At 38.9% G+C, this 26,181-nt stretch overlaps 2 long non-coding RNA genes across 2 annotated transcripts; one reads left to right on the top strand and one right to left on the bottom strand.

Annotated features, from left to right (window-relative positions):
- LOC139589795 (uncharacterized) lies at positions 1-24,618 on the bottom strand. The gene is made up of 3 exons (XR_011679133.1): positions 24,479-24,618; positions 7,709-7,831; positions 1-6,346 (listed from the first exon to the last, which is right to left on the bottom strand). It is a non-coding gene; the product is annotated as an uncharacterized lncRNA (long non-coding RNA).
- Positions 10,216-20,114, top strand: LOC139589794 (uncharacterized). The gene is made up of 2 exons (XR_011679132.1): positions 10,216-10,498; positions 19,125-20,114. It is a non-coding gene; the product is annotated as an uncharacterized lncRNA (long non-coding RNA).
- Positions 24,619-26,181: the final 1,563 nt, after the last annotated feature.

The following is a 26,181-nucleotide window of genomic DNA, read 5'->3' as shown; positions in this document are numbered from 1 at the left end:
TCAGATCTATTGAGTGCTGAAAAGGGAGTGCCTCAGAGGATTTAGGTATCATTCAGTTTATTTATTGAAATCAGCCTGTGTGCAAGCTACGTAGGTAAAAAAGCTTATATGGGAGTAGATGTGCTTTTTGAGACAGGAAGAGAATTCTTCTCAGATAATTATTCTTAAAGATAATTTATTTCAATAACTTGATCAGGACATTTGAGTGATGGGTAGGAGGGCAGTGAAATATTCCTCCCACACATGAGAAGTGAGAAGTGTCCACACGTTCAGAAATATTTATGTTTTTCCAAACTGATTCAGCTTTTCTTCCAATGTCCTGGGGAACATGCTAGGAAAAGAGCACAACTGAAAATGAAATAGAGAACTGCTGCAATTAAATGTAATTTTAAGTGGCATGAAATTAAGCAAACCAAAAGTAAGAAAATAAACAGAGCAGCCCCAGATTTTCCTTAGTGTGAGTTCTTTGACTTCAGTAGAGTTACATGAAAAATATAATTTTACTCCCTCTCTCTCTCTCTGTTTCTGTGCCTGAATTCTTGATGTCAGCTTAAAAAGGAGAGTGAGAGGGAGAGAAAAAGAGGGAGAAGAGCGTATGGAAATTAACATTTAAGCTTTCAGAAATGTACATTTAATGAAAAGTTTGGAAATAACCAACCTTTCATGGCCCAAAGAATTACTGAAAAAGATCTTCTGTGTTTGCAACCTTGTTGGCAGTCAGGCTGTCTTGGGCAGCAGTAATTTTCAGTCAGAGGATTGCCATAAAAGCCTGAAAACCCACAGAGCTAATAGAAAACAGGCAGAGAAAGTGAAGTCTAACCCAGGAATTCATAGGCTGAGGCTTCCAAGCTCAGTTCAGCTGTGTGAGGTCTGGCTGAGTCACGCACTGCCACAGATTGAACTGGTACATCTAGAATAGCACCAGACTGAAGAGCTTGGCGTGTAAAGTCTGGGGTTAGGCTCCAAACACTTTCCTGGTGAGATTTCATCCAAGGGAGTATTTTAGCCAGCAGTCTCCCTGCCTGCTAGGGAGCATCCCTGTTTTTAATTCTCTGCCCTTCTATGTTTAAGTTCCCATAAATATCATGGGAATTAATTTGTGCTGGTCCCTGCTTTAAACTGAGGCAGTACTATGCATGATGCATCTTTATGCTTTCAGAGACTTTCTGGTGTGTAAATCAGTCACTGTGGACTGATACAGGCAAACCTTTGGGGAGTGCTACAAGAAGAGTAGTGAAAGAATACATGCTAGGAAATCAGGGGAAGGACATATGTATGATTACATTAACATATAAACACAGACTGAGAACAATATCAGTATGAGTCATTTAATAGAAGAAAACAACTTTGGACATTTGCTTCTAGACTTGTTTTCTTTGTAAGCTGTTGAGAAATATTTTAAATTAAACACAATTCCCCAACTGGTAAGAAAGAAACAAAGAAAACTGAAAATTGTTAATGTAATTTAGTAAAGGACCAGACAACTCTTTGTTTATTAAATCATTGGCTCCTACAGAACACTATATTTTATTTTTTTAATATATTTTCCCACTTTTCTGAGGATATGGGTGGATCTTTTATGATGGTACACATGATGTAATAACCTCACTTTTAGCCACCACATACATCATGGCCTTAAATCTGCACTTCTTCCTCTAGCCACTCTTGCACTGATGTAAGTGGCAGAGAGGCTGAAATTGGCTGGGTTTCCTTTTCCTCTGCAGTCCCTGACAGTGCTGCACATCTCCTAAGTCTGTTTGCATGGTTTAGGACAATGAGACCACTAAAAGTAAATAAAAGTAAGAAGAAATGGGCAAACACATAGAAAACCCACAAAAACGTAAACATAGGCGTATATGAGCTCAATTAGGGAAGGCTAAAGCTAATAATTCAATAAGATTCTTGGAAAGATTATAAAATAAAGAGTTTTTTTTTAATAGGAATGAAGTAGAAGAGAACACACACAAAAAAAAAAAAATCAAGACAAGCTTCACCTGCAGATGCTGAAAATGAGAGCAGCGTGATGGGCTGGGTGCTGCCTTAGGAATGGAATCACAAATGGGAAAGGGTCATGGCTGGGAAGAGAGGCTTCAGGATACAGCTGCTCCCCCAAAGCAGACAGCATTCAGATCTGATGTATTTGTCTGGCTCCTACATCTACTGCATTGGGGTAAACCTCAAACGCACACCAGCTACAATGTTGAGAAAGTTCTGATCCCCATTTGTCTCCCAACTTCAAACCATCTTCAGTAGCAGACACTAACAAGGAAAACTTTTAGTGCACTCCAGCTATGAGAAAGAGAGTTACTTTCAGAGCTTCAGAAGATCTGAAAATGGAAATGAATATGAAACTTTTGGGTGGGGATTTGGAGTTATTGATAAATGGGTAGAACTAGAAGCACATTAAAAATATTGAAGGGTGAGCCTCTAAAACTGGGGAAGTTTTAGCTATTCACATTGGGTAAGGCTCAAAAAATTCTGCTTGTGTGAATGGAAGCTCCAAAGCATCTGTATCATCTCAGAATGGTAGATACTTGCAGGAAAGGATTTTTTTAGGACTTTAGAACAGCAGCAAAGTTAGATGAGCTTTTTATGCCTGAATGATACTTTACATGGATAACTTAGAGGTTGTTTATCTCCTCTTTCTCAAAGGTTTTGGATTTGGTTTGGTGTTTGGATTAGCTCTTATTTTATCTGGCTGCCCTTAAGAAGAGTACATTTAGATTTTGTTCCCTGCAATATAGAAATATGTGGCTTCCCTAGGGAGCCTGGTAGCCTGAATGTCTGTTTCTGGGCACACTTACTAGTTTGAAGAGCTTTGCAGGACAGTTAGCAATTGAGGGCATTTTTCATGGACAGCAAAATCCTGAAATCAGCAGCTAGCTTTTTAGCAAAACCAGATCACCTTTTTAGGACAGTGCCCTCTTCCACTACATGTTGTCCTGTCCTTCATTTGGCAGGATTATGTTCTACTTTGAGGTGCCCAAGTTGCTACTGTTAGAGCTAGGGTGGCTGTCACCCCAGTAAGACTTAGAGTTAACAGTGTGGAGTCTTTGCTGTTGGTGATTCTTGCTTTAACTATGTGGTAGGAGGGCCATCTTGGTATGATTTGGGGCTGTTCAGATGTGTGTGGGTCACTTCAGCTGAAAAGAATTTCATAAATACACAGTGCAATGTAAGATACAGCTCTGAACACAGAAAATTAATGCTGTGTTAACCTATGGCTAAAGCTGGAATCTGTCCTGTTGACTCTTTCTGGGTTTTTATCAGCTCTCTGGGTTTTTACCAGCCACTCATGACAGTGTGGTATGTGTCATTGTTTGCAACTTGCTAATAAAAAGGTGAGAAGGTTGAATTTGTTCTTCCATAATTTTATTCTTCTAATTTCCCTTCTTGTAGTCATTATAAAGGTTCTCATAGATCCCTATAAAGTTTAGTAACTACAGGACCAGAGCCTGAATCTGTATTGAAGCCTGGGCAAAGATAGTGGGAAAGTGTAGAACAGTTCCTGCTCACCTTCCACTCCCTGCACACACAGGATGGACCCAAACTTGAGCTGTATTTTTACCTACCATGTCCATTAGGAGGGCAAATGCCTGGAATGGCTTCTTCTGTTCAGCTTAAAAAAAACAATGCTATTTCAGCTGGGTTATGATTTTTTCTCTGTTTGGGAAGTCCCATGTTTAAAAACAAGAAAATGAAAAACTACTTAGTCCCTCAAACTTGAAAGTCAAGATATTCCCACACAGCATAGGCCAAATCCTGAAGGGCTTTATGATACATTTCTCTAGTGCAGGGACGCCAAACACAGGAGGAATCTCTACACATGCACAGCAGCGAAAATCTCTGTGGCAGCTGTTCACATTTCCTTGTGGAGGGAAGGGGGAGGAAGTAGGTGTTTTGGGGCCCAAATCAGTAGCTTTGGACAGCACACAAAAGCTTCAGAGTCAGTGTCAGAGTGGGGAGCAATGAGCAGTGTCCACTAGTCTGCAGCCAACAGCCAGCAGCAGCCCAGCTGTGGGCCAGGTCTGTGGTTTGGATGCCCCTGAGCCCTTGGGACTGAAGATTCCTTTTACTCAGGTTGGCAGTGCTTCAGGCATCAGACTTTTTCTAAAAGTCTCTGCCCCATTTCTCAGGATTTGATTATGAGCTAATTAGAAGGCAATTTTCTCTAAGACAGCATCTTTTGATTACACTGAGAAAGCACACTGCAGTGTTGGTTTTTTTTCCTCCTTTATGAACAATTTTTGTCTTCCAATGTATGAAATATTTTAGGGTTTTTTCTTGGACTTTCATTTCAGTGGCATGACAGTAAATCTGCCTGCAGAAGTCCAGTAACTTTCTTACACTTTGCAGCCTAAGTGGAAGCCTCAGTTGGGCAAGTTTAAAATGAAAAGTTCTGGTGCTCGTTACAATAGCAAACCTTTTAATAGCACCAGAGAGGCAGGGGAACTTCACCAGATAACTAAATCCATTGATCTCTAATCCTTTGGGCCATACTTACTGTGGAAGACTTGCATGCATGGCTTCAATCCAGAACCGCATGCTGCCAAAAAACGCTTAGTACGTTAGCAGCCAACAAAAATGTAAGAGGTCTGCTCTGCATGTGGGAAACAACATAAAAAGAAGTGGTTTTTTAGCTTAGTCTGACAAACGTTAGCATATAACACTGATATTAAAATGAAATGGCAGAAAGTCTCAATCATATCTTGGATGTTGGGGGACTTATATGTGCTAATTAAAAGGGACTGGGTGGCACTTTAGGCTGCTCTGTTGTAAGTTTCTTCTCAAGTACTCCAGTTCAAAACCTTCCTCAGGGAAGAAGCCGCTATTAATGTGCATTTCTTGCAGGCTGAAACATTAAAAAGAGACATCTACTAAAGACAGATGCATTTCCTCCTCTATTTAGACACAAATACAGATGTTATTCATATCAAATATATATCATTCTCTGTCTCTGGTGACTGATTGTAAGGAACTATAAAATCTAGCTAAATATATTTATAGCTTTATAGTACTGCCTATACCCAGATAACTCTTAATGCACTTCTTTATAAATATCAATTAATAATGCACATCAGAGGCAGGTCTGTATTAAATAAAAGTTCATGCTATGCCTTCCAGGTACCACTGACAGCTTCAGAGACTCTATAAATGCAAAAATAGTTGCATTTTCTCAGATAATATCACTAAGTCATACTGACCCTTGAGATTTTTGCTGTGTACTCAATACTTTCCACTTTTCAGCTTACCAATATTTTACTTGTGTATGTGCACACATGCATGCACACATCCCCTATAAACTCTGCATAAATCACCTTTCAGAGTGCTTTTCAAAAAAAATTCTTTCTGTTTGTCAAAGGACCTACACATGGAATTCTTTTCAAGCAGAGAATGGCAGGCACTATATCAATGGACAAACACCCCAGACAGGACAATCATTGATTTTTGTTTGTATCAGAGTGACATAAAAAACCCCATGGATTACTCCATTTCTCCAACTACAGCATTCAGAGATATTTCTTACAGACAAGTTCCAGCTTCCTGAGGGCTTCTGCAACTCTTGTGCCTGTTGGGACTTCCTTCAAATAATGGGAACATCAGGTGAAGATGGCCACAGTTGAGGTGAGGTCATGGACACACCTGATACCTTCCAAAAATACCCCTTAATCTGGTACCTGTTCCCATTTGTACAAAGGTGACCTAGCAAAATCAGATACATTCTTCAGTAAGTATCTCTTAAAAGTCTAGCGCAAACACCATAATACCCAGGATTTGGGAAAGATTTGGTCTGGAATTTGTACATCTAGTGACACTGGTGTATTTGTAGGTGCAAACTGGACATGTCTAAAACATATTCTGAGCAAATATTTATTCACTCAAATTCCAGCCTATGTTCTCATTCACCTTCTATCACATGGACAAAAGCCTTTGAGTAGGTGTAAAGTTTGAGTCACACAGGAGTGAGCATGGCCTGAGCTACTCCCTGGCATGTGCCCAAAGCACATGGCAGTCCACTCCATGGATGGGCAGGGCATGCTCACATAACATGCAAAACCTGTGGTTCATGTCACCTATCCCAGCTCTGGTGCCCTTCCAGAAATGACTGGGAGGTTGCACGTTGCAAGACATGTGGAATTTATGGCTGACCTGAGCTTGGATCACCCTAGAACAGAGTGACTGTACCATGCTGTGATCAAGTGTACAGTGTCCACCAATAGGAATGCACAGACCTGAGCCGGGGAAATACCAGACTTCACCCTGCTGCCAAAGCCAGGTTCTCAGGATGCTTCTCAAGGCCTGTTTCAGATGCCTCACTTCACAAATCCAACACAAGACGCCAGCTCTGTAAAGCCAACAAGATCAGGGAGAGGTAAATAATTAGATACTCTCAGGAGACAATCAGCAACTCACAAGTTAGGCTTTTTAGACAGATTTTGGTAATGTATCCATAAGTTAGAATGGAGCCACTAGGCATCACTGACAAACATGTCATCTGCCTCAATATACTTGGAATTAAAGATGTTTCACAGAGCAAAAGTAAGCTATTAATATCCTGTGTTCATAATGCTACATTTCTTGGCTTTTTTTTGTACTTTTGAAAACCCTACAATAATCTCCAGTCCTAATTCTACAAGATCCCTTTCTTCTAGTTCACAATAATGAGATATTATAATATCCTCTGGAAGACAGAGGCATTGACAGAATGCACTCCAGCACTGCGTGTTCCACCATACCACAGCACAATGGGATGCCATTACTGGGAACCAAGTCTGCTCAATCTTGTTATGTCCTTCCAGAGCCAAATCCTGCTTGACTTACTCATGCAAAAATCCTATTGAATTCAGTGGGCATTTTGCCTGAGAGGGGAGCAGTGAGGAGCCCTCCCTCTTATTCTTCAGGCTTTTCCCTGATGAGGGGGCCTGAGCATTCAAGATGTTGAGCTGCTGCTGGGTGGCCCAGGACCATGCATCTTCTCAGGAGAGCTCCAGTAACCCCTGAGACAAATTAATCAGGTAATTAAGAAACTGATTTCTGATGAGCTTTGTCTTTTCAGTTTTGTTTTGTTAATGCATTAAAGCAAACCTTCAAAATGCTTCTATTTTAAACTCTTTTGAAATCACAAGTTTTTATTTACTTGAGATAAAAAATACTAGTTGATTGTGAAAGCAGATCATTCAACACCAAGAGAAAAACATTTCCTCTGTTCACCAAAAGTTGTAATCTGCCAGGAGGGCTTTCTTGACACAGCAGCATGTTGTGCTATAGCCCTTCAGACCAATATCCCCTCCCCAAATTTTACTGAGCTTTTTGTCCAAACAGAGAAAGATTTAACTTAGATGGGGGGGGGGGAATCCCCAAACAAATGCAACTGAATCTTTCTCCCCTTCCCCTCACCCCCAAACACCCCCTTTTAAAAAGCATTAATAGCTTCTCACTGACCTGTTGAAAGCTCAGGGTATTTTCACTTTTTTATGGTTATTTTGTCTAAAAGTTCACATGACTTGTTTGACCAGGTATTGCTGTCCCAATAAAATAGAAATGAACCTATTACTGTACCTAGATAATGATCCATCAACCCTTCCTTTTTGAACATCAGGATCTAGCCTGTTGAACATCCATTGATTTTTTATGATATAATAATTCATTAGATTTCTGACAGAGCCCCACACATGAACCTCCAGATTAGACATTGGACTTGACATACCTGAGAGAACAACTGACGACTGCCCCTCAAGAGCATTTGGATGTTTTCCACATGTGGATTCCAGTAGAATTGGTCATAAGATCAAGTCCCTGATTCTTTCTCTCACCAAACTTAACCTAAGGACTAAAATTGTGGATTTGTCACTTAACAACACATTCTGCAGCTTATTTCTTTTGTGCTTGCACAATGACTTCCAAACATTTGGTGCCTATTGCTCACCCAAGAACCTTAACATTGCAGCCAACTATAAATCTGTTTCTATTCCCAACAACCATAAGAGTTTAAAATCCAAAAATCCTCCTTCACAGATTTTAGAAACTCTTTCAGAAGGTCAAGTCACCGTCTGTAGACATATTACTGTTGATGCATTTTCCAGTTCATGTTATCTAAGAAATAGTGAGCAGCTATTGCCATTTGATTATATCCTCCCCCACCAACCCTTTTGATAAAGCAGAATAAATACATATTGGTTTTGAAGGACAATTTTGGTCAAAATTTCACGTAACAGATCAGTTCCTTAGCATGTGAGTCCACCTTTTCCTTTCATTAAATATGCTCCAGCTGGTTCTGTAGAGAATTGTGATGTATGTATAGAGTCAACAGGAATTCCCTTCTTGGAAGGTCAATGCATAAATTACTTTCCTCTTCCCTATTCATCTCTTCTGATGTTTGAGTCAATGGTTGCAGCAGTAATAATTAAGTAACATGAACTTATATAAAGGTATGATCCATTACACTTATATAAAGTGTAATGGATCATACCATTACACTTGTATGCATATAAATTACCCCTTTTTTGTGGAAAGTGAGGTATTATTGCCAAAGATACTCATAAACAAGGAAAATAAGAGGAGGATGTTCTCCTCACCCAGATTCCTCAAGTCAACACCATGTCACTCAAACTCTACAAGTAATAGAATACCAACTCACTATGATTTCTTTTATGTTGTTTTGGATCCCATTTTACATGAGTAACTATATGAGGGGGAGATACTTACATTAGAATTAGTAAGCAGGATTTCAGAGTACTTCAGGAACACACAAGTTTTTAGCATCCCATTTATTTAAGCTGTATCTGCATTTTCTTCCTGAAGCGAAGGCAATATCTTTCATCACACTATTGAGAAAAACTAAATTTCTTATGGACTACTAGAAGTCATGGAAAATTTCTGGTTATAGATTGAATGGGCTTTTGAGTGATCTCAGGCATTGATCGGCGTGGCTACCCCATGAATAACCTTCACTGGTTAGAGGACCAGCTCCAGAATGCATTTAGACTGACTAAAATAGACTCGTCTTGCATAGCTAAACACGAGTTAAACTGCTGAAGTGGTCAAGAATACTCCTCCAATATCAAATGTAGGTGTCACCATAGGACATATTCACATAATTTTGTTTAAGTTAGTTAGCTAGGACAGCAAGGTGTGGTGATACATGCCTTAGCCCTGTCTGTATTGTCCTGTGCTTGCAAGCCTAACTTCACAGTTGTTGCTGGATGGAAAAAGGTCAGGTATGCTGGGAAACACACCTTTATTTTGCTGGGTAGGCACTCCCTCAAAAGCTTTGCAGTGGGAACGCTATCTGCACCAAGCCATTTCCAGAGCCATTTCTACAGCTCTCTTTGATGAAGTTCTTGGTTCTAACTGGTATAAACATTTCACTGACATGATGGGGCAAAAGTAACTTTGCCTCCATTTTTCTAAAGCATTAACTGCAGCAGTATTTCATACTCTTGGATATGTTTCAGTTTAATACAACACCATCAGCTGTGTGTACATCTTTCCTGTTTAACAGTAAAGTTTAACCTAACCCCAGGTCAATATCCTTAATTTGCACCAGGGAGTATAATAATAAGTTCTTTAATAAGTTCTTTTTTTTTTTTTTTCCTTAAACTGGTGAACCATGACAGAATTATTTTGCAACTTAACAAGTCTGCAAATTATTCTCATTTCCTCTTTGGCATTACTCCTCACTGAGCTGATATAACCAGTGTTTAGTAAAAAACACTTCAGCAAGGTAAGGTTTGTATATTCACAAAACTAGAGAAATGCACAAAATTAATTTCTGGAATTGGTTAAATGTCTCTACAACTAACTTTGTGAAAGTAGGATTGTTGAGTTGAGCTATTAGGTGCTGAAGAGTAGAGCAAGAAGAGCCAACATCTTTCGTGTAATAATTGAAATAATTTCAATTCATTTCCTTCTTGGTTGGACAGAAACATGTTTTCAATAGTAAAGAAATCTTGAGGGAATCCATTGACCTAACCAGTCTTATAATGCAAGAAGTTAATGGACAAAAATGATATTCATCTTCAGTTTATAATAGCATTTTCGTTTCACAGAACAAAAACCATACAAAGGCAAAGCATATTATAAGAGCAACTGCTACTCTGGTAGATACATGACCTTTGTTTTATGCAACAATTACTGGGTTGGTGGAAAAATAAAACAAAAAACCCCAACAAATTTTTATGCTAAGATAATAAATTATAAATTATGAAAGTCTAAGGCACTAAGCAACTTGTAAGCAACAGTCTTGTCTCTTAGCAACGAGCCATGGAAAGCAGCTTGTTGATACGAATAGAGCAGACAGGATTGTTTTGCAATGATTACCACCAAGGAACTAAGAACAACATTTTAACACCTGCCTCAGGGCACTTCTGCACCTAGCTATCCATCTCTCCAGTGGCCCACAAAGCCTGGGCTGGATGCCAAGCGGCTTCTGAGTCCTACCTCCTTCCCAGAGCTGGCCCACTGCAACAAAAAGGACCCAAGAGGAGAGATCAAAGAGGTAGAGTTCAGGTGTGTGGCACACTTGTGCCCACTTCTATTTCTTTAAATGCCTTTTTACAAAAAAATGCATGATCATTAGTGTAAATGTTTATTTTTTTCTTCTCTCTCTGCCCCTTTAGTGCTGTGTGTCTAATCTATACTTAGCATTATGAATAAACGCAGACAAGTTTTTGATATTAAGCCAACATTTTTTTACTGTAGTTTTATTCTTAAATACCCAGCATTAAGAGTTAAGAGGAGGAACAGTGCAATCAGCAGCACCTTGTTGTTGTTTTGCCATTGTGCTGGTTTCAAAAAACATACAAAGAAAATATTTTCAGGAATAAAGTGTCTGCTAAGTCCCTGAACTAACATCAGTGGTGGCTCATTCATTCTCTCAGGTAGAACATTACAATAGTGAAGGGAAGCTGTAGAGAAGGGTAGTAAAAGTTAAGAGAAAAAAAAGGGTGATGTGAAGTCCAGGCAGAGGAAGAAAAAAATCTTAGGAGAGGAGTGAAAATGAAGGAAGGGAAGGGAAGGGAAGGGAAGGGAAGGGAAGGGAAGGGAAGGGAAGGGAAGGGAAGGGAAGGGAAGGGAAGGGAAGGGAAGGGAAGGGAAGGGAAGGGAAGGGAATAAAAATGGTGTGCAAGTGAGAAAAGCATGATAACAAAAGATAGAAATGGGACAGTGGATAAATAGAAAAGAGAAAGAAATATCATGAAGACACACACACTGCTTTGCTGTTGGCAGAAGTAATTTCCCTTGCAGAAAAGAGTGCAGGGAGAACAGCTAAAAGCAGAATTTAATTCTGATCTGCTGGAAATCCATCATTGACTCATGAGACCTGGCAATTCTTCCAGTCCACTTTAAGCCCTAAGTGAGTTGGAGCACTGATCAAAGCCTACAGGCCAGCTTAGCCTCTAACCCCATCTATCTCCACATTATACCTGAATTTATTAAGCAATACAACTGTGCTAAGCACGTTTCTATCAACATAGCTTTCCTGCTGCTGACTGGAATGCACATATGCCAATTTTTTTTTTTCTATACCAAACTGCCCCATACTTGCTAAGTATACCTGGAGTTGAGTTGGAATATATTTGTTTCACATGAGGAATTTACATGAAGGCCAGAGACACACTGCAGAGAGACAGGGTTTTGCTATTTCTTTTTAAAATTCCCAATCCAGAGTAGACTGATTTAAACTAAATTTGCTAAATATAACTACTGCCATTGCTGCATAGACAGATAAAACAAATGCATGGGTTGATCCACCTCAAGAAACTATTTGTTTTCCCTGATGCAAAATCCTGGAGGATTTGGTCATTGTGTCTTATACACTGTTAAGGCTCACCAGGCAAAAGTAGGCTTTCTCCTTCACTTTTCTTTTGGGTGATTGAATATGAAGTCCAGCTCACTGCACATCCTTATGTGAGATAGTTTAACACGGTACCTCGAGGCTCTGTGGTCCCAGAATGCAGCGCAGCTCACTGGCAGTAGTTCAGCTGAAGACTAAACATTTGGCTCAGTGACAGCAGAGCTGCCAAGAGTTGGCAACAAGAGACTCACAGGGAAGCAGCAGGCTGCTAAACCCTTTCACATTTTTAATTAGATCCACACACCCATGTCTTTGAGCTATCATAAATATACAGATGACATAGAGAGCATTATTTGGGGTAAGGGAAAAAAAAAGGAAGAAAAGAAAACTGTACTGTGGTATCTCTTACCTTATTAAAATAATTTACCTACAGCTAGTCTTTGGAACTAACAGGGGAAAGAAAGGGGTTGTGACATTTAACTCAGATAAAAGTCTCTCCCTGTCTACAGTTGAATTCACCCTGCACGCTGAAGATGCAGGGTCCTGAGATGACTGACACATCGCCTTAGCTGCAATAGCATCGCCAGAAGAGGGCATTATTGGCAGCAACTCCAGTGTGTAATTTCCCAGAAGAGCTATATGTTCAAGCTCTAAGTATTCTTAAGTGTGTATCTTGTGATGATGCTGTTGTTAAAATTATTTGTTTGGGTTTTTTTTGTCATTTACATTGTTACTACTTTCTAAAAACACCTTGATATATGAAAAACTCATTTATTTTTTCTTATTAATTTCTGTGCAAAGATATTTTCCAAGTTTAGTTCTTCCTAAACTTTCTTTCTTCCTGAATTTCCTGTTAAACTTCTTCCTTCGAAATAATATTTGCTTGTTGTTTAATTTAATTCCTTTATTTTTTTATTAGTGATTACATAGAACAATTCCCCTGCCACTCATCACTTTTTTTTATCTGACACCATTGAGAGCAACGGTAATAAAGACATACATCAAATACATTTTATATTGGCAATTGACATCATAATATAGGACAATCCAATGCATTGGGTTAAAAGATCTCTTCTAATATCCAAGGACTGTGACACTCAAAGTATTGTCCCTTCTCTCTTTTGTTGTAGAACCTTAACATTTTATTCAAAATAAAAACTGTAGCTGTGTCATCAACCTGCAGTGTAAAGACATGCACAAAGGATCTTTGCAACTGGCCTGGAAGGGCTAGGATTTTCCTCTTGTATTTCTCCTAATTTTAAAGAAAATCTAAAAATGAAACAAAGTACTTGAAATGCTGTAGGGGGAAAAAAGAATCACATGTTGTCCCGCCTGGAAGCACAAATTTTATAAATAGACACTATAGCAAACATCAAAGAAATTTCTGTGCAAAGAAACCAACAGATCATGTATATTTTACATTGCCCTTTTATTCCAAACTGTGTTAGCCACACACTGCCAGTTAACTCTGAATGTGCAAACCACAAGCAAGTCTCTTCATCCTGGATATCTGGAAAATTGGATCGTGTCATCCTCACTTTTTCTCCTGTGTAAGTTAAAGTTACCCCTGTTTTACTCCCCTTGATTTTTCTCCTGTGTACTTCACCACACACTGAGAGGCACAGAGTGACCCAGCACTTCTGTCTCCTTGTGTGCCCAGGACAGGTCCTTGGTAAACATTTCAACCAACAAGATCTGTGACCATTACCAGGAAATCTGCCCTGACTTTGTGTCCCCAGAAGCTTTATTTCTCCTTTAGTATGGACTCTGCTCTGCACCAAAGACCTGAATGTATAGGAAGAACCTCTTACAAACGGACTGGGACACTGCAAATCTTCACACTATAAGGTTGTGAAGTAAGACATGTCAAAGTTGTTAAATCATTGTGTGAGGCATCTTCTTAACATTTGTAAAATGATTAGCAAAACAAGTCTTCTCCATTGCTTTGGGCTACCAGCATCCAAGTAAGTGAATAAAAATAAAAAAATAAAATAAATACAGAAAAATATCATTGATCCTCTTAAGAGTTTACTGCTGCTAGTAATAAGGTACCCTTCTTAGGGGCAAATAATTTATGTGAAGTGAAAAAGAAACTTAGAAAAGAAAAAAAAAAATACAAAAGGATGATTAAAGAATCAGCCTAGAACATTTACCCCAGATTTTCACCAAACTTCCACATGACAAAAACTCAAGAACATTTCACAGATACAGACACAGGAAAATCATCTGTTAACAATAGTACCAATAATACTGTTTCTCATTATTAGCTACATTATAAAACATTTCTTTGCTAGCAAAAGCATATTGTTAATACCTTCAGTGTGAGTTGTATCAGTATTAAATGAGCAAGTTTCAATGTAATTAATACAAGCGATCTTGTATCTCAGTTACATGTACCTTATCTGGAAGAAGGCATTTTAACAGAAATGTGTTCTTTAATGAAGTCTGGGCATTAGTTTATCAGACATTCAAATGAAGGAGTGGTGCCTCTTTTCTTCCCTCTCACTCTCTTTCTTCCTTATTTTCCTCTGGAAGGTACCTATCTTGATACTAACCAGCCCCAAGCATGTTTACTATAACTGTCCAACAGAGGTAAATACCTGTGCTGATTCATTAAAATTCTTGTTCAGATCTGATCAAAACCTGGATGTCAAACCTGCAGTCTGCCCATGCAAGCTTCCCCACGCCAGCCTTTTTCAGACCTGCCAAGTTACCAGGCCTCTGGCTATTAACAATTTTATTCAGAAGTTTCAGCAAAAAAAAAAAAAATGGACAAGTGAGAAGCAAGAATGGAAAATCCTGTTTAAATCATCTACTCTATTTCCATGTCACTGCTGGAAACTTTGCTAAATTTACAGACTTTGCTGTCATCAGTGCTAAAAGAGGTTTCTGTGCACAGCTTTTGCTGCATCAGATCCATGCAGCAAGCTGTTAAAAAAGATGGGGTAGATGGGTGTGATTTTGACCTTTCCAGAATGAGTGTGCCTCTCTGGATATAGAAAGACCTAAACCAGAGTTTGTGCACACTGGTGTGAGTATTTCCATCAATTCCACTGAGCCTTGGGGCAGCCCTGAGGGGAAGAGAAACAAGAATGATGGCTTGTGTTTGTCCCCATCACCAACCTCCCATACTTACATACCCCGAGTGAAGTAAGACCTGGCCTTGGACTGTTCTTTGGTGGACAGATGGGAGAGAAGTTACTCTGCTGAGGTTTTGAACTGTCTGGGCACAAGATATTCCCCAAAACTGAAACTGGATAATGTAGCACAATGGTGCCTCTTAGCACCTTTCCCTGCAGAGATCATTTGATTAAGCATGACACGTAAAACCTAAAGCACAAAGCTGGGTGTACCTATGACACTATGAGAATTGGCAGAGTTCATGTCTGGCTGTAAGACGTGGTCAGAAGTCTGCAAGTGAAGTGTTGCCTTCCAGTGCCCAAGCACAATTCAGTGCTTCTGTGTTCCCTCTTTCTAGTACTGAAAATGAAAAATGGGAGAAAAAAAGCAAAGACGTGTCTTTGTGCCACTGTAAATCTGGTTCAGAGATGCTCTCCTTTGGCTCAGCCACCAATCTGCCCTTATTGGACTTCTTTACTTACAGGCTGAAGGACATGTTTGGCACATCTTCCTTTTAGTCCAGCCCTCCCTCCTTACACCCCAGTCTGGAAGCATCTCATATGCCAGAGCCTGTGATGGCAGCACTCAGAAGGGAGCACAGCACAGAGAAGGTGCCTGAGAGCCCATTACCAGGCACTGCTTGGTCCAGTTGCACTGGAGAGGTCAGTTGACAAACTGTGCAGTTGCAAGTGTAACTCTTACCTGCCCCCAAAATTTTCATTATTGGGCTCACGCACTGCAATATCATGCTAAATTTGTTGGAAAGATTTTTTTGGCTCTGAAAAACACGTTTCAATCATGTTGATTTCCCTTTGCTGCTCTACCTAAAAAGGCATGTCCAGGAAGTATTTATTTTCAGGTAAAGAGGCAGCTTTCATAGTCTCTTTCATCTTTTAATGAGACACAAAAAATATACTACTTTAAATCAACAGCACTGAATCCAATTAAAATATATGAAAAATTATATCTAGTTTACTGGCAGACTTTGCAGATGTCTTGCATCTTACAGACAAAAAAAATCCTATACACTTGCTTGTCAAAGAAAAATAATTCAAATATTAACTTTTTCCTGGTTTGTTATTTAAAAGAATCATGTTTTTTAATTGCTAGCATATATTCATATTGTCCTCATTTCTGTCAGCAAAATAGTTCTAAACAACCCCATTTTAGCAAGCAAATTTATTACAGTTATAAATAAAGTGATTATTTCAGCAGCTGTAAAATGTTCCAATACACACTTCAACTACTTCTCCAGTAAAAGTTCTAAACACATCATTTCACACGTTCCATGCTATGAGCAGTAGTAGTCCAGGGTTAAGAAAGCTACTTTTCCTCAAAGCAGCTTTAATGAACCCAAAAACTACACTTAGTCCCACAAAAGTCACAATAAAAAAACTCCATTCAGTACTACCTTAACTAGTCTTATAGCAAGAAATTCTTAAGCAAACTAAATGGACACCAGAAGTTTGGTTCTTCATGCAAGCAAATACCCCCCCGCCCCATCCTTCCACAAAAAATCCTCTCATCGTTAACACACTAAAAATCAAGGAAAAAAATAAATCAGGGACTTTCCTGTAATAAGCATATCATTTTGAATCTATGCAGTGTTTTGTTGTTGTATTTTTTTTCCTTTTCTTTTTTTCCAATCAGAAGTACTGTGAAGGTTTAATTTAGTGTGCCTTTATTTCAGCATAACAAGGAATATCTGATTTCAGATCTCCCCTCTATTCCATCCTGAAGATAGGATCAGTTCACTGAAGGCTGAGAGAAAAAAATCCCAAGTGCTGTTTGCAGTCATTGTGAATTTTGTCTCTGACTTCAGAGAGGCCAAGATTTCTCTCTCAATAGTCCCTTGTTTATAGATCACAGTATCACCTTAGGCCTTTTGGCCATAAGATTGCATTGGAAACTTTTATTTAGGTTTCTCCCCTTTCTTCTCCCCTAGCTCTGCTTCATGATCTTCTTTTAATCTGAGTTTAGAAGAGTGAGGGAGCAGAGTCACTAAGGACAGGGCTTGGAGGTTCAGAGAAGGGAGCACTACCCTTTACCACAAATACATATGTGGTCATTAAATTTAGTGGGGTTCAGGTAAGTCTGTCAGGACAAGCTCAGTTCAGCCTTCCTCATCCTTTTCTCTACTAGAAAAATTTCTTACAGGTCCCTCAGCTGCCAGTTCCAGATATCCTATAAAACTGAAGCTGAGCACACGCCTATGCTACCATCCAGACACCACTGACTGATGCCTGTAACTCACTGCCAAAATGTAGGAAGGAGCGTGCAAACTAATCATTGCAGAAAATATGCATTTGAAATTTAGCCTGTTTTCCACTAATAGGCAGAAATAACATCCCATCCCACTTCCATCCAGGAGCTAGTAATACTGCCAGATAAACTTCCTAAGAATTCTTTTCAGCCATGAACCACAGAATGCTGAAATCAATAGGAACTTTTCCTAATCTGAACACTGTTTCACAAAGGATAACTAACTGCATGTCTTCTCCCACCCACACCCAGAACAAGGTTCCTTCATTTATGAAATGCCCATAACTAGCAAAGATGTTTTCATTCCTACCTTCCCTGGCAAAGTCCCAGGTGCAAGCAGCAACAAGCACAGGAAGGCTGATACATAATCTGCCAAACCTGACTCCAGCATTCTTTGCTCCTCAAATGACAGATCAGATACTTGGTCAAAACATCTCTGACGATGCTGTCATCCCTCCAATATCAAGGTAGCCTGATTTTTTAGGGAAGAGCTAGATCTATTTGCCTCTCCTGTTTGCCCTGCATAGCCTCTAGACATTTACTGTGTTAATCACCTCTCTTTCCTTCATTTCCATGCAATGTTGTCATCTTCAAATACAGAAAACTTGTCATTGACAGTCACTTTCTCAGAACAAAGTTATCATGATCTTTTTTTTCTTCTATTAAAATTGAGCATTCTGTGTCCAGTTTTCTTAGAAATTGTGCCCCTGGATTAATCTAATGCAAGAAATTTTAAGAACCTTTCAGCAATCCATCATTTCACTGATTATGAAATTATTAAACTGGAAGTGAAAGCAGGTTTGTTCAGTTTGAGTGTGTCAATATGGACATTTTGCCTAGTTCAAACTGCCCTATTTACCTGTGTCACCTTTGAAAGAAACCAGATGCAGAGTTACATATTTGAATTTGACAATTTGAATTTGAAAATACTGTGCATGATGTTTTGTTTTCCACCCTTCTGTTTTCGTTTCCTGCCTCCTCTCCAAGGTCCAGGTCTGACCCTTCTGACACAGTTCATTAACCTGGTCAAGAGAAGATCTGGACTCTAGTTTCAACTTTTTGTTGTCCTTCTTGGTGTCCTTAGGAGATCACTTTACCTCTGCCCCTCTATTTCCAGTCTCACTTCCTACTTGCAAAGACAGACAAGACCGTAGCCTTCACTCTGTTTGCCCAGTGCATCCAAATGGGATGTTGGTGTAGAATCTCAATAAATTATCATAACACCCCTAATCCATGCAGTGCCATTAATGTTGGGGGGATGTTAAGTAAATCAGTGCTTCATTTGTGTCAGTGTTCTAATGAGGAGGGAACATTTTCATCTTTCTCCTCTAGTTTGCGTACATGAAACTTAAAGAAAATTAAAAAGCCTAGATATACTTTCAGGAATTTCATTATGTTCTTTTCTAGGGAAAGGAAGTGACTGGTAATATCTAACATATCATGAAGAAACACAAACAACCCAGCAAGGCCTTTTCCTCTCTTTTCTCCCCCTGAGAAGAGAATGGGTCAATGGTTAGTTCACAGGCCAGTTCAGCCTCTGCTTGTGCTGAAAAAGGCACCTGTAACTGTGACCTGGATGAATAATGGTAGTAATGCTTTAACCCCAAATGAGATGCAGCACTGAAGTGTCTGACATGGGGCAGATGCCATAATGCTGATGCCACCACTGCAGCTGTGGGGGGTAAAAGGGCTGCTCTTTTCATTATTCAGAAAATTCTTTGACAATCAAGGCACAGAGCAACTGGTGACTTGCATGGTCACCTTCATGTTGAATTTCTGTAAGCAAAAATGGATCATCTGGTGGCTTTCAGAACTGCACAGCCAGGTTGTTTGAATGTGCCAGTTTCTGGCATGATTTCAGTATTACTGCCTGCTGACAGAGGGGTGCTGCTGAGGCAAGCATGATTGGAAAGTTAGGGAATAATGAAAATGCTCTGTTTTACAGGATCCTTTCAGGAGTTGTACCAGTTTCATGGGAAGTTTTGTTTCTCCCAGGACAAAAGCTACTGCATTGGCTAATAGAAGGAGGAGAACTGCATGATGATGGATGTGTGAAAATGACACGCCAAAACAAAACAGCACTCCTTGTTTCTTCCCTAGGGGAGAGAGTGGAAGAACAAACCACATGTGACAATGTCAGTCATGTTGCTTAATGGACTGCTCTGGGACTTTCAGATAGTACAGTGATGTGGACAACATAAGAACCTGTTTGGGGCTGCACAGCATAGCAGTAAAATGGAGAAAACTTGAAGGTCATGCTCCAGATTTTAGAAGACAGCCTGAAAAAGCACTACATCAGCTTTTTGGCATGGTTGTTTTTACCTGCATGTTGGACTAAGAGTACTTCAGAGGAGTCCTCTATATGGTGTCTATACAAATCTGAAGGAAAGTGTGAAAAATGAATAATTTTCTCTTTTGGGATCTTAATAATTTTAATATTAGAAAAATAGAATTTAAGAGATAAAATTACAAAAAAAATCTGGAATTGTTGAAAAAAAACTGATGATTAACATGCACGCTTTTCTCAAATCAAAATTATTTGAGAATTTTTTATATTTCTCTTCTTGTTCCTTATTTAACTTTATCTTCATGAGGAAAATTATTTCTCATCATTGTCTTCAGACACTCCACTCTTGTGTCTCTCTGATATAATGTTGAACACCACCATAAAGATGACTATGTGGATTCTAAAGTATTTTAGATATTTTCTATAGCAGAGCAGTCATCTGCCACCCTATTTTGATTTGTTAGAGCATTGTGCTGCACTTAAAATTAGCCTGAACACCTAATAATTTGTTTGAATCAGGGTATGGACAGTAGAAATGCAGAATAAAAAGACTATATACAATCATGTTCAAGATCTTTCACAAACACAAGAGTTTGTGAAATCTAAAATTCACCTCTTCTTTTAATAAAGAAACTGTGTACACAAGTATGTACTGGATTTTTACAGCAATGTTTAAAATTTTGGTAAGCAATACCATAAAACAAGAAACATGCACAATAACTAACATAAAAACCTGAACATTTCTCAAGTAGGAAAACCTCAAAAGAAATCTCAGCTAAGGTTCAATTCATATGTATAGTCAATGTCAAATTGTTTTATAACAATTTTATATTGTTCTTTCACCTTGTTCTTCTACTCCTCCAACTCAAACAATAATGAGAAATAAGGGGCAAGAATGCAAACTGCCAATGTAGACAAATACAGTAAATAACAGAATACACACACAGAGCTGCCTATATTTTTAAAAGTCTCTTGAATAAGTGTTTTCAAAGGAAACAATAAGTTAGAGTTCTTTTAGAATAACACAACATATGAGTTTCTGGGCACAAAAGAGAGAAGAAAGTGAAGGAAAATCTGGATATTTGCTGCAAAGCATTAAACACATTCCTTCCAATAAAAAATATCGAAAGGAAAATATGTAGAGAACCAAGCTCAGAGATATAACTTGCCTTGAAATTGTAAAGGCCATATCTCTAAACACACATTATCTATTTAAAATACACTGATGTTATCCACCACCTCGATGGTATTTATAAACCCCTTTTCTCTTTTATTCTGTCATTTTATTTTAGACTCATGGCTTTTCCCAGTCTTCAGTCCTCCACTAAAGCAAAATAAAAACAAAAAAACCTCCCAACCTTAGAAAACTGAAAATGCCTATTCAACCACCTTCATCCTTATATGAACCTTTCTGCAATTTACTGGAAGAATAAAGAGCCAGGCAATCTCTAAAGCATCTTAATTGTTCTGTGAGTGTAATAGAACCCCCAGGAGACATGACCCTAAGTTGGCTGTAAATCATATTTGATTCCATGGACTGTGCTATTTCTCCCTGTCTATGGTACATATATGACATGAAAGAGGATTATTAAATCACACACATGCTTATTTTTCAAACAGATTTTATGATTCCCTTCTTTTTTTTTTCCTTGTCTTTTCCCAGAGAAAGGGTGAGAAAACAGTAATTAATCTGCCATAGCTCTTACAAATTTTTTTCCTAAGAAGTCCTAGTCAATCAATCTTCCAATCTGTCTACCATTGTCCTTTTACCACCAGTATATCATCCATTCGCCCACAAACTCATTTACCAGTTGTCTCCCTTCCTTTCCTGAATTAAAACTCTGCCAACCCGAAATGGTTCAAAATCTTTCTCCAAGTTATGCCAAACAGCTTCTCAGAAACCTCAGGCACACACCTATCCTCTAGGCTGAGAACCATTCTCTCCTCATTTAACCTTCACGGAGCTCAGCACCACACCCTTGGCTCTGGGCCGGCCCAGGAGCCACCTACTCTGTCTGCAACCCGAGCACACTGTCCTCTAACAGAGATAACCAACCCTCAGAGTCAGATGGCTTCCTTTCTTTTGAGACAGTCCTTAATGAATTTAGAAGAATTCATCTGCTGTCAGTCCATGATCCTGTTTGCAATTAGCATTGAAAATAGAACAGCATTAAAAATAAAAGCAACAGGAAGAAAGAACTGAAGATCCAATGCCGCTGTAGGGAGCAAAGAAAACTACCTTACCAAAGCTTGTCTCTCCTCTGCTTTATGTTTGTAGCTATAAGGTAAAGGATTTTCTTGCCAGCAGATTGATCTTTAAAGGGATGAAAAAGCTCCAAACCTGAATATATTGGCCTGTTATAAAAATATAATAGTAGCAAGTTAATAGCTGTTACTTAGTTTAGCAAACCTACAGTAATCACCTGCCCCTCTTCTACTCTGCACACATTGCACATAGTCTGTCCACAACAGTAGTTTAAACGGGATTGTGAGGTGTCAACCAATCAGACCCAGAACAATCAACCAGTCCTAGTGAAAAAAATGGTGTTTATAAAGCTGTGTGCAAGTAGGCCTATGGCCAAAAATAACATGGGGCTAAATTCATGTGAATTATTGTGTGTAGAAACATTTTCTAGGAAACTGAGTTGGAATTATATGGAGAAAATCCCATGCACTAATTACGATCCAGGAAATTATATTTAAATGTAAGAAGCAGCTTTTCTACCTTTAGAGAGATCAAACACTGGTACCGGTTACCCAGAGGGGTGGTGTAGTCTCCATCCCTGGAGATATTCAAGCCCCCAAATGGACATGGTTCTGGGAAACTCATTCTAGTTGATGCTGCTCTGAGATGGAGTTTGGTCTATCTGGTCTCTAAAGATCCTTGCCAGCCTCAGCCACTGTCCCTTTTGGTTCTGTGGATGACCTTTGTGCTCTAGTACTTTCTCAAGGGCAAATACATCTGCCATGAGGTCAGACCATGTAGGGCTGTGTACATATGGATGTTGAAGGAGACAGGGAAATGTAAAGGTGCACATGAACTGCAAAGGTGCAGAGCACTGATGGTTCCTGAGTATTGCCAGCTCATGCCTGGTTTTCAGGTCTGCGCTACAGCATGGAAGAAAGCTGTGATTCTGCCTGTTTGGAGCAGAGCTGAAGCAACGTGTTGAGCAGGGTAACAACATCCTGAGGCTGACCATCTCCTAAGGGGCCTTGCTCTCCCTGCAACTCCAAAGGGAATCTAAGGTAAACGAATTAAATCCCTAAGACAGTTGCCTTACTGAAGAGCCTAAAGGCACTTATGTAATGTGGAATGGTAGGTGGCACAAATCCTCCTAAAGCTGCCTTAAGGCTCTCAACTGCCACACCACACCAGTTCAAGGCTCACTTTAATGCTGCAAGTCTGGCCTCCCATTTGAGAAAAATTACCATTACAGACTCGCAAACCAGGTGGGCTATATCACATTGAAAACTTTTTCTGCAAGGAAAGCAGAAGGGTGGGAGTTGCAAAATAAGTACTGAAGCATATAACACTAACCAGAGTTTCCTTAGCAAAGATTAAATGCCAGAGACTTAGTCAAGACTAAGAACAACTATGGAGCAGTGTGTCTGCAGTTCCCTTGAGAGCTTAGTATAGCCTGTTACCACTTTAATATTGAAATTAAATTAAGAAAATCAAGAACCCAAATCAGATTTGACCTCTGGGTATTCTGCTCAATAAGCCCAGCATAGCCCAAAGGCACATAAACTAATGAAAATTATTAACCCACTTGCTGCTGTCTTAACATATGCCAGGTACAAAACAAACATCCTGCAGTTTCAAGGCAGTTTATTTTGGTCCTAGGAAGCATGTTATGTATCTCACTTCTCAGAAAGACAATGCAGTTCTGTGACATGAGGTTACAGTACAAATGGGGTGCTGGTTGATTGCATAATGGTCTGGTGTTGGAGAATTCAAACATGAGCTGTCTCTGTAGATTGGAAATTCCTGTCTTGCACCATTTCCAGGTTTGTTGTCACTCATAATATTTGAGGGAATGCTTCATGAAGCAATAATGCATCTGCACTGAAAATGTTCTACAGGAGCTGTCAAGCATCCTATTAGCACACTCACTGACACTGGCCACAGTCTTAAAATAAAAAATAGTTTTATTGAAGGATGTACCTGGCATTTTTCAATATTAAAATAATAAATAAATAAATGAGGTCATGTTTTCTGTTAAAAATTTAAAATGCAACTGTATCTACTTGAACTCACTTTGCAGACACACATTAATTCATTTAGATACAACATCTGAAAATCTCTGAACATATGAGTAATGTGCATCTCAGTGAATTATAACATTCCATATTTTCAGTTGCTAATGACCATTAAAAGCACTATAAATACATACTGTATATAAAATGAACAGGTGCATTTTTTACTCCTAAATTTAAGCTTATTTTTACCTTGTCATTTATTCTTCAGAATATGGAGTTCTAATATGTCCAAGACACACTGTTCTGCTTCTAATCATGCAAAATATATATAAATGTAGCCATTTTAAGGAATGCAACCTGATGACTTCCCACTGCACTGTAATCTATGTGCCTTTCTTGGTGCTGCATTATCTCAAGAATTATCTAAAAATACTACCATTTAACTGTCTTTACTAGTAAGTCACTGAGAACAGAACAGACTTCCAGTTTTTTGATGCTTTTGTGACCAGTCTCTGAGGAAAAGATGGGAACAAGCAATCTTTGTTTCCTGACGTGACCAGTCTTGCCCTTGCTATTCCTCACCCACTACTCCAAAGGTGCCATTCTCTCATGGAGAGTCATGCTCAGTGCAGAAAATGCTGCATTTAATCAAAGTCCTGTTCACCAAGTTAAAAGCTTTGAGAAATCAGACTGAATCTGGGTATGAGATTATTTTTTGTTCCTGAATATTCTTATTATATTAGTAATTGTTATCTAAACAAAAATTAGTAACGTGATGCCATTGCATTGTGATAATTTTCGGGGGTGCCTACCTTGTGTAAATCAGAAGAGGTAATTCTTTGATTCTATTTCTCAAGCTTTGGGAGTACACTGAAGTACGTAGGCTTCAGGAATTCACAGGCAGACTGGAGAGATTTTTGTCCATGAAGAATGTTGGAAGGAAACAATTTCGTTTAGGTAAGAGCAGGCAGAAGAGGAACATAATACATTTGTTCTATTCCTTAACTCAGCTTATCTTTTTTCCCTAGTTTAAATCAATCACAAGGCATAGTGATTTATATGGCTTATTCCACCTAAAGCATCTGGAAACACTAGCTGCCAGACTGTTCTTTTCCTGGGCTTCAGCAGCAGCAGCAGTGGCAGCAGCATCCTTGCTGATAATTTGACCAGCAATTGGAAAGAAGTAGGCAGCTTCCTTTGCAGCAGGGGAAATGGGGCTTGAACATTAGGACAAACCCCCACAAACCCAGCTGACTTCAATCAGGTGGTGTGCAGGAATAGGTCACATGCTCAGGGTTTACAAGCTTCCTTCCTGGGAGCCTTTCGGACTACATCACAATGAGGGAGAGCATGGGCCCAGCTGACTATGCATCAGCTATGGTCTTGGACTGGGCAATCTCTTGTGACTCACAATTGATACAGCTCTGGATTTCACTGATGATTTTACAACCCTGATTCCAGATGAATACTGAAAATTATAATTCTTTTTTCTAAAAAAAAAAAAATCCGCGAAAAAAAAGGAATTTATTTTAAGTGCTTTGTTTTAAAAATCAAAAATATTCATAATCAAAAATTCAAAATATATTAACTAATCTTGATGTAAACTAATTCTGTAATTATTATTATTTTTCTAAGCACATGTTCAGGGAAGCTACAATTTCTCTCTTAGAAAATATGGAACATGGTTAACTTAAAATTCTTTTTCCAAAATATTTTCACGTCAAATTGTATATTAAAACTGTTTGGTTTTTTTTTTTGGTTTGTTGGTTTTTTTTTTTTGTTTGTTTGTTTTTGTTGGTTTTTTTTTTTCCCAAAAGCAATATGTTCTTGGCTAAAGTATGCAATTACAAAGTTAACAATCAGTGCCAATCATCACAAAATACAAAATTTCAATGGCTTCAGTGACAAGGCAGTTTTTTCTTCTAGTATTCATAGGACCTACTCTTATGTACAGCACACACATGGAGGTCCTGAGATTATGGATTACCAAGACCTCTAAGAATTTGAAGTAAAACATTCAACCTGACTGGAGTACTGTGGTTTTGGCAAGTATCTACTTTTTCCAGTGGTATTGCTAACCCTTAGCCTAGACTGAGCTCGAGCTAAATCTCTTCATGAGCCCTGGTCTCATTCAGGGCCTGGAATAGTGAGTAGATAATGATGTTATTGTAAGTATTAAACATTTTTACACCAAATACTCCTCTGACTGTAGCAGATATTCAAATGTAGCCTTTAAATAATACCTTTCCTCCCAGTGCTCTCAAACTACTGTGCAAACTACAGATGTCATACCACTGAGATGAAACTCCTTTTTCAGCTTTGGAGAACATATGAAATGTTATTTCCATCTTTAACAGAGAGGCTGTTGTAAGGCCTTCTCTTTATTTCAACATTTAAGAATTGATATGGTCCCCCTGGCATTTAAAGGAGCAGTTATGACCTATTCCCAGCTCACTAAACACTCCATTGAGAATTCCAAATAGTTACAGATGACCCCCAGCTCCCCTCAGTCCCT

The sequence above is a fragment of the Agelaius tricolor genome, unplaced genomic scaffold (assembly GCF_023055355.1).
Source record: "Agelaius tricolor isolate 1412-34295 unplaced genomic scaffold, bAgeTri1.0.p SCAF_5, whole genome shotgun sequence".
Lineage (NCBI taxonomy): Eukaryota > Metazoa > Chordata > Aves > Passeriformes > Icteridae > Agelaius > Agelaius tricolor.
This window is presented reverse-complemented; position numbering and strand designations above follow the sequence as displayed.